Raw genomic sequence first — 9,655 nt, 5'->3', positions numbered from 1 at the left:
CGTAGACATCTTAGGCTTTCCAAAAATATATAATAGTCCATACTTTGCCCGAGATTTGATGGCCCAAACTAGCGTTCAAAGTCAGCCTAAAAATTCTGGCGTAAAACGCCCAAACTGGCACCATAATTGGAGTTAAACGCCCAAACTGGCACCAAAGATGGCGTTTAACTCCAGGAACAGCCTAAGCACAAAAACGCTTCAATGCTCAGCCCAAGCAGACACCAAGTGGGCCTTGGAAGTGGATTTCTGCACTACCTGCACTTAGTTACTCATTTTCTGTAACCCTAGGCTACTAGTTTAGTATAAAAACTACTTTTAGAGATTTATTTTATGTCTTTTTTATCTTTGGAATATTTAGTCCTTAGACCTTTGGTATGGAGGCTGGCCTCACGGCCATGCCTAGACCTTTCACTTATGTATTTTCTACGGTGGAGTTTCTACACCCCATAGATTAAGGTGTGGAGCTCTGCTGTTCTTCATGAATTAATGCAATTACTACTGTTTTCTATTCAATTCACGCCTACTTCTTCTTCAAGATAACCTCTCGTACTTAATTCAGTTAAGTTAGAATGAAGGGGTGACCGGTGACAATCACCCAATCTTCGTTACTCGCTTAGCCAAGATCGTGTGCCTGACAACCACAAAGCGATCTACATGATGTTCAACGTAGTCATTGGACGACAGCTGGAGTATATTCTCTTGGGTTTCTAATCTAAGATTAGAACCTTCGTGGTATAGGCTAGAATAAAGGCAGCATTCCTGGGATCCGGAAAGTCTAAACCTTGTCTGTGGTATTCCGAGTAGGATCTGGGAAGGGATGACTGTGACGAGCTTCAAACCTGCGAATGTGGGGCACAAGTGACAGTGTGCAAAAAGACAATGGTCTTATTCCGACGCTAGCGGGAACCGACAGATGATTAGCCCTGCGGTGACAGCCCAGATGGATTTTTTCATCTGAGAGGATCATACAGCTTGCCATGGAAGGAGGTAACGCATGGTTGGAAGAAGGAAGTAGGAAAGAAGAAGTTCAGAAGCAACAAACCATCTCCAAACACGTATCTGAAATTCCCACCAAAGAATTATATAAGTATTTCTATCCTATTTTATATTTTATTTATATTTTAATTATCAAAACCTCATAACCATTTGAATCTGCCTGACTGAGATTTACAAGGATGACCATAGCTTGCTTCAAGCCGACAATCTGCGTGGGATCGACCCTTACTCACGTAAGGTATTACTTGGACGACCTAGTGCACTTGCTGGTTAGTTGTGTGAAGTTGTGAAAAAGAAGTGAGATTACAATTGTGCGTACTGATGAGCGGATAATTTATACGCTTTTTGGCATTGTTTTTAGTATGTTTTTAGTAGGATCTAGTTACTTTTAGGGATGTTTTCATTAGTTTTTATGTTAAATTCACATTTCTGGACTTTACTATGAGTTGGTGTGTTTTTCTGTGATTTCAGGTATTTTCTGGCTGAAATTGAGGGACTTGAGCAGAAATCAGATTCAGAGGTTGAAAAAGGACTGCTGATGCTGTTGGATTCTGACCTCCCTGCACTCAAAGTGGATTTTCTGGAGCTACAAAACTCGAAATGGCGCACTTCCAATTGCGTTGGAAAGTAGACATCCAGGGCTTTCCAGCAATATATAATAGTCCATATTTGGCCAAGCATATACGACGCAAACTGGCGTTCAATGCCAGCTCTCTACCCAATTCTGGCGTCCAGCGCCAGAAAAGGAGCCAAAACCAGAGTTGAACGCCCAAACTGGCACAAAAGCTGGCGTTCAACTCCAAGGAGGACCTCTAGACGTGCAACACTCAAGCTCAGCCCAAGCACACACCAAGTGGGCCCCGGAAGTGGATTTATGCATCAATTACTTACTTCTGTAAACCCTAGTAGCTAGTTTATTATAAATAGGACCTTTTACTACTGTATTAGGGATCTTTTGATCATCTTTGGACGCCTGGTTCTTAGATCAGAAGGGCTGGCCATTCGGCCATGCCTGGACCATTCACTTATGTATTTTCAACGGTAGAGTTTCTGCACTCCATAGATTAAGGTGTGGAGCTCTGCTGTTCCTCAAAGATTAATGCAAAGTACTACTGTTTTCTATTCAATTCATCTTATTTCGCTTCTAAGATATTCATTCGCTCTTCAACCTGAATGTGATGAACGTGACAATCATCATCATTCCCTATGAACGCGTGCCTGACAACCACTTCCGTTCTACCTTCGATTGAATGAGTATCTCTTAGATCTCTTAATTGGAATCTTCGTGGTGTAAGCTAGAATGATGGCGGCATTCAAGAGAATCCAGAAGGTCTAAACCTTGTCTGTGGTATTCCGAGTAGGATTCAATGATTGAATGACTGTGACGAGCTCCAAACTCGCGATTGCTGGGCGTAGTGACAGACGCAAAAGGATAGTAAATCCTATTCCAGCATGATCGAGAACCGACAGATGAATAGCCGTGCCGTGACAGGGTGCGTTGACCATTTTCACTGAGAGGATAAGATGAAGCCATTGACAAGGGTGATGCCTCCAGACGATTAGCCGTGCCGTGACAGGGCATTTGGATCATTTTCCCGAGAGAAGACCGAAAGTAGCCATTGACAATGGTGATGTATCACATAAAGCCAGCCATGGAAAGGAGTAAGACTGATTGGATGAAGATAGTAGGAAAGAAGAGGTTCAGAGGAACGAAAGCATCTCTATTCACTTATCTGAAATTCTCACCAATGATTTACATAAGTATTTCTATCCTTTATTCTATGTTTATTTAATTATTATTCGAAAACACCATTATCAATTTATATCTGCCTGACTGAGATTTACAAGGTGACCATAGCTTGCTTCATACCAACAATCTCCGTGGGATTCGACCCTTACTCACGTAAGGTATTACTTGGACGACCCAGTGCACTTGCTGGTTAGTTGTGCGAAGTTGTGAACCATGGTATTGGCATCATGTTTTTGGTGCCATTACCAGGGAAAGAAAGAGCGATGAATTTTACATAATTAAAGTGTAATCACAATTTATGCGCACCAAGTTTTTGGCGCCGTTGCCGGGGATAGTTCGAGTTTGGACAACTGACGGTTCATCTTGTTGCTCAGATTAGGTAACTTTCTTTTCGTTTTCTTTTCAAAAATTTTTCAAAAATATTTCAAAAATTTCTCATCTGTTTTCGAAAAAAATAAAAATGTTTTCAAAAAAAAAATATTTATTCAAAATTTTTAAAGAATGAATTCTAGTGTTTTATGAGGCATGTGAAGCCTGGCTGGCTGTAAAGCCATGTCTAAATTCATTTGGACTGAGGCTTGCAATTTGTTATCAAGAGCAAGCTAGTTGTTGCTAATCCACCTGCTGCTGTTCCTGATTTACATGCTGAAGCTTGGCTGGCCATTGGCCATGTCTAGTGTTTTGGACCAGAGCTTTCATTGAAAGCTTGGCTGGCTAGTGAGCCATGTCTAATTCCTGGACTGAAGCTTTAGACTGAGAATACAAGATTCCTGGAATTCATGTTAAAAATTTTGGAATCCTTATTTTTTTTCATATAATTTTCGATAAAAAATCCATAAAAAATTAGAAAATAAAAAAAAAATCAAAAATATTTTTGTGTTTCTTGTTTGAGTCTTGAGTCATATCATAAGTTTGGTGTCAATTGCATATGCATCTTGCATTTTTCGAAAATTCATGCATTCATAGTGTTCTTCATGATCTTCAAGTTGTTCTTGGTAAGTCTTCTTGTTTGATCTTGATGTTTTCTTGTTTTGCATCTTTAGTTGTTTTTCATATGCATTCTTGGATTCTTAGTGTCTAAGCATTAAAGAATTCTAAGTTTGGTGTCTTGCATGTTTTCTTTGCATTAAAATATTTTTCAAAAATATGTTCTTGGTGTTCATCTTGACATTCAAAGTGTTCTTGGTGTTCATCTTGACATTCATAGCATTCTTGCATGCATTCATTGTTTTGATCCATAACTTTCATGCATTGCATCATTTTTCTTGTTTTTCTCTCTCATCATAAAAATTCAAAAATCAAAAAAATATCTTTCCCTTTTTCTCTCATCAAATTCGAAATTTTGGATTGACTTTTTCAAAAATTTTTAAAATCAAGTTGTTTCTTATGAGTCAAATCAAATTTTTCAATTTGAAAATCTTATCTTTTTCAAAATCTTTTTCAAAAATCAAATCTTTTTCAAAATTCTTAGTTATTTTTGAAAATTCCAAAAATAATTTTCAAAAAATCTTTTCTTATTTTTATATCAAATTTTCGAAAATAGCAATAACAATTAATGTTTTGATTCAAAAATTTCAAGTTTGTTACTTGCTTGTTAAGAAAGATTCAAACTTTAAGTTCTAGAATCATATCTTATGATTTCTTGTGAATCAAGTCATTAATTGTGATTTTAAAAAATTCAAATCTTTTTCAAAAACTAATTTCAATCATATCTTTTCAAAAATATCTTCTTATCTTATCTTTTTCAAAATATGATTTCAAAAATATCTTTTCTAACTTCCTATCTTCTTATCTTTTCAAAATTGATTTTCAAAATTTGTTTCAACTAACTAACTAACTTTTTGTTTGTTTCTTACCTTTTTCAAAACTACCTAACTAACTCTCTCTCTCTCTCTCTCTAATTTTCGAAAATATCTTCCCTCTTTTTCAAAAATTCTTTTTAATTAACTAATTATTTTAATTTTTGATTTTTATTTTCAAAAATTACTAACATTTTTCAAAAAAAAAAAAAAACTTTTCGAAAATCACTAACTCTTTTTCAAAAATTATTTTCGAAAATCCTTCTCCCTCATCTCCTTCTATTTATTTATTCATCTACTAACATCTCTTCCTCACATCACCAAAAATCCGAACCCTCTCTCTCTCTGAGTTCAGATTTTCTTCTTCTTTTCTTCTACTAACCCTCATCTCCTTATTTTTTCTGTGCTTTCTTCTTTGTCATATGAGCAGGAGCAAGGACAAGAACATTCTTGTTGAAGCAGATCCAGAACCTGAAAGGACTCTGAAGAGAAAATTAAGAGAAGCTAAATTACAACAATCCAGAGATAACCTTTCAGAAATTTTCGAACAGGAAGAGGAGATGGCAGCCGAAAATAATAATAATGCAAGGAGGATGCTTGGTGACTTTACTGCACCTAATTCCAATTTACATGGAAGAAGCATCTCCATTCCTGCCATTGGAGCAAACAACTTTGAGCTGAAACCTCAATTAGTTTCTCTGATGCAGCAGAACTGCAAGTTTCATGGACTTCCATCTGAAGATCATTTTCAGTTCTTAACTGAATTCTTGCAGATATGTGATACTGTTAAGACTAATGGAGTAGATCCTGAAGTCTACAGGCTCATGCTTTTCCCTTTTGCTGTAAGAGACAGAGCTAGAATATGGTTGGACTCTCAACCCAAAGACAGCCTGAACTCTTGGGATAAGCTGTTCACGGCTTTCTTAGCCAAGTTATTTCCTCCTCAAAAGCTGAGCAAGCTTAGAGTGGATGTTCAAACCTTCAAACAAAAAGATGGTGAATCCCTCTATGAAGCTTGGGAGAGATACAAAGGACTGACCAAAAAGTGTCCTACTGACATGCTTTCAGAATGGACCATCTTGGATATATTCTATGATGGTTTATCTGAGCTATCAAAGATGTCATTGGATACTTCTGCAGGTGGATCCATTCACCTAAAGAAAACGCCTGCAGAAGCTCAAGAACTCATTGACATGGTTGCTAATAACCAGTTCATGTACACTTCTGAGAGGAATCCTGTGAGTAATGGGATGCCTATGAAGAAGGGAGTTCTTGAGATTGATACTCTGAATGCCATATTGGCTCAGAACAAAATATTGACTCAGCAAGTCAATATGATTTCTCAGAGTCTGAATGGAGTGCAAGCTGCATCCAACAGTACTCAAGAGGCTTCTTATGAAGAAGAAGCTTATGATCCTGAGAACCCTGCAATAGCAGAGGTGAATTACTTAGGTGAACCTTATGGAAACACCTATAACTCATCATGGAGAAATCATCCAAATTTCTCATGGAAGGATCAAAAGCCTCAACAAGGCTTTAATAATGGTAGAAGAAACAGGTTTAACAATAATAAACCTTTTCCATCATCCACTCAGCAACAGATAGAGAACTCTGAATAAAATACTTCTAATTTAGCAAACTTAGTCTCTGATCTATCTAAGGCCACTGTAAGTTTCATGAATGAAACAAGATCTTCCATTAGAAATCTGGAAGCACAAGTAGGCCAGCTGAGTAAAAGGATCACTGAAATCCCTCCTAGTACTCTCCCAAGCAATACAGAAGAGAATCCAAAAGGAGAGTGCAAGGCCATTGACATAAGCATCATGGCCGAACCTGTGAGGAGAGGAGAGGACCTGAATCCCAAGGAGGAAGACTTCCTGGGACGTCCAGTGGTCAATAAGGAGCTTCCCTCTGAGGAACCAAAGGACTCTGAGGCTCATCTGGAAACCATAGAGATTCCATTGAACCTCCTTATGCCATTCATGAGCTTTGATGAGTATTCCTCTTCTGAAGAGAATGAGGATGTTACTGAAGAGCAAACTGCCAAGTTTCTTGGTGCAATCATGAAGCTGAATGCCAAATTATTTGGTATTGAAACTTGGGAAGATGAACCTCCCTTGTTCACCAATGAACTAAGTGATCTGGATCAACTGACATTGCCTCAGAAGAGACAGGATCCTGGAAAGTTCATAAAACCTTGTACCATAGGCACCATGATCTTTAAGGCTCTGTGTGATCTTAGTTCAGGGATAAACTTCATGCCCCTCTCTGTAATAGAGAAACTGGGAATCTATGGGGTGCAAGCTGCTAAAATCTCATTAGAGATGGCAGACAATTCAAGAAAACAGACTTATGGACAAGTAGAGGACGTGTTAGTAAAGGTTGAAGGCCTTTACATCCCTGCTAATTTCATAGTCCTGGATACTGGAAAGGAAGAGGATGAATCCATCATCCTAGGAAGACCTTTCCTAGCCACAGCAAGAGCTGTGATTGATGTTGACAGAGGTGAACTAGTCCTTCAATGGAATGAGGACTCCCTTGTGTTTAAGACTCAAGGATCTCCCTCTGCAACCATGGAAAGGAAGCATGAAAAGCTTCTCTCAAAGCAGAGTCAACCCAAGCCCCCACAGTCAAACTCTAAGTTTGGTGTTGGGAGGCCACAACCAAACTCTAAGTTTGGTGTTAAACTCCCATATCCAAACTCTAAGTTTGGTGTTGGAGAGTCTCAACAATGCTCTGAACATCTGTGAGGCTCCATGTGAGCCCACTGTCAAGCTATTGACATTAAAGAAGCGCTTGTTGGGAGGCAACCCAATGTTTATTTATCTAATTTTGTTTTTGTTTTTCATGTTTTATTAGGTTCATGATCATGTGGAGTCACAAAATAAATATAAAAATTGAAAACGGAATCAAAAACAGCAGAAGAAAAATCACACCCTGGAGGAAGCATCTGCCTGGCGTTCAACGCCAGAACAGAGCATGGTTTTGGCGCTGAACGCCCAAAATGGGCAGCATTCTGGCGCTGAACGCCCAGAACAAGCATGGTTCAACGCCAGAAATGGCAACAAATGGGCGTTGAACGCCCAAAATGGGCACCAACCTGGCGCTGAACGCCCAGAGTTGTGTGCAAGGGCATTTTACATGCCTAATGGGTGCAGGGATGTAAATCCTTGACACCTCAGGATCTGTGGACCCCACAGGATCATCTCAGGACCTGTGGACCCCACAGGATCATCTCAGGATCTGTGGACCCCACAGGATCCCCACCTACCTCCACTCACTTCTTCTCACCTCTCTTTCACACAATCCCATAAACACTCTTCCCCATCACCTCTTCACCACTCACATCCATCCACTCTTCCCCATAAACCTACCTCATAAACTCCACCTACCTTTAAAATTCAAAACCAATTTCCCACCCAAACCCACCCTAAATGGCCGAACCTTAACCCCCCTCGCTCCCCTATATATAGCCCTCCATTCTTCCTCATTTTCACACAACACAACCCTCTCCTTTCTACTTGGCCAAAACACACTTCACCCCTCTTCTCCATATTTTCTTCTTCTTCTTCCTCTATTCTTTCTTTTATTGCTCGAGGGCGAGCAATATTCTAAGTTTGGTGTGGTAAAAGCATAAGATTTTTGTTTTTCCATTACCATTGATGGCACCTAAGACCGGAGAATCCTCTAGAAAGGGGAATGGGAAGACAAAAGCTTCCACCTCCGAGTCATGGGAGATAGAAAGATTCATCTCCAAAGCCCATCAAGACCACTTCTATGATGTTGTGGCCAAGAAGAAAGTGATCCCTGAGGTCCCTTTCAAACTCAAAAGAAATGAGTATCCGGAGATCCGACATGAAATTCAAAGAAGAGGTTGGGAAGTTCTAACAAATCCCATCCAACAAGTCGGCATCCTAATGGTTCAAGAGTTCTATGCCAATGCATGGATCACCAAGAACCATTATCAAAGTAAGAACCCGGATCCAAAGAACTATGTTACAATGGTTCGGGGGAAATACTTAGATTTTAGTCCGGAGAATGTGAGGTTGGCGTTTAACTTGCCCATGATGCAAGGAGATGAACGCCCCTACACTAGAAGGGTCAACTTTAATCAAAGGTTGGACCAAGTCCTTATGGACATATGTGTGGAAGGATCTCAATGGAAGATTGACTCCAAAGGCAAGCCGGTTCAACTAAGAAGATTAGACCTCAAGCCTATAGCTAGAGGATGGTTGGAGTTCATTCAATGCTTAATCATTCCCACTAGCAACCGGTCTAAAGTTACTATAGACCGGGCCATCATGATCCATAGCATCATGATTGGAGAAGAGGTGGAAGTTCATGAGATTATACCTCAAGAACTCTACAAGGTGGCTGACAAGTCCTCCACTATGGCAAGGTTAGCCTTTCCTCACCTCATTTTCCACCTATGCAATTCGGCTGGGATTGACATAGAGGGAGATTTCCTCATTAAAGAGGACAAGCCCATCACTAAGAAGAAGATGGAGCAAGCAAGAGAGCCCATTTATGGAGCTCAAGAGGCACAAGAAGCTCATCACCATGAGATCCCGGAGATGCCTCAAATGCACTTTCCTCCACAAAACTATTGGGAGCAAATCAACACCTCCCTAGGAGAATTGAGTTCCAATATGGGACAACTAAGGGTAGAACATCAAGAGAACTCCATCATGCTTCATGAAATAAGAGAAAATCCAAAAGCAATGAGGGAGGAGCAACAAAGACAAGGAAGAGACATAGAAGAGCTCAAGGACATCATTGGTTCCTCAAGAAGGAAACGCCACCATCACTAAGGTGGATTCATTCCTTGTTCTTATCTCTTCTGTTTTTCGTTGTCTATGCTATGTGTTTATCTATGTTTGTGTCTTCATTACATGATCATTAGTAGTTAGTAACTATGTCTTAAAGTTATGAATGTCCTATGAATCCATCACCTCTCTTAAATGAAAAATGTTTTAATTCAAAAGAACAAGAAGTACATAATTTTCAAATTTATCCTTGAACTTAGTTTAATTATATTGATGTGGTGACAATGCTTCTTGTTTTCTGAATGTATGCTTGAACAGTGCATATGTCTTTTGAAGTTGTTGTT

The 9,655-nt window shown here is 39.3% G+C and overlaps 1 non-coding gene across 1 annotated transcript; it reads right to left on the bottom strand.

Annotated features, from left to right (window-relative positions):
* Positions 1–5,501: 5,501 nt before the first annotated feature.
* LOC112781636 (small nucleolar RNA R71) lies at positions 5,502–5,609 on the bottom strand. The gene has a single exon (XR_003192401.1). It is a non-coding gene; the product is annotated as a small nucleolar RNA R71 (small nucleolar RNA).
* Positions 5,610–9,655: the final 4,046 nt, after the last annotated feature.

Source organism: Arachis hypogaea, chromosome 19, assembly GCF_003086295.3.
Source record: "Arachis hypogaea cultivar Tifrunner chromosome 19, arahy.Tifrunner.gnm2.J5K5, whole genome shotgun sequence".
Taxonomy (NCBI): domain Eukaryota; kingdom Viridiplantae; phylum Streptophyta; class Magnoliopsida; order Fabales; family Fabaceae; genus Arachis; species Arachis hypogaea.
Note: the sequence above shows the minus strand (reverse complement) of the source record. Positions and strands in the feature narration are given on the sequence as shown.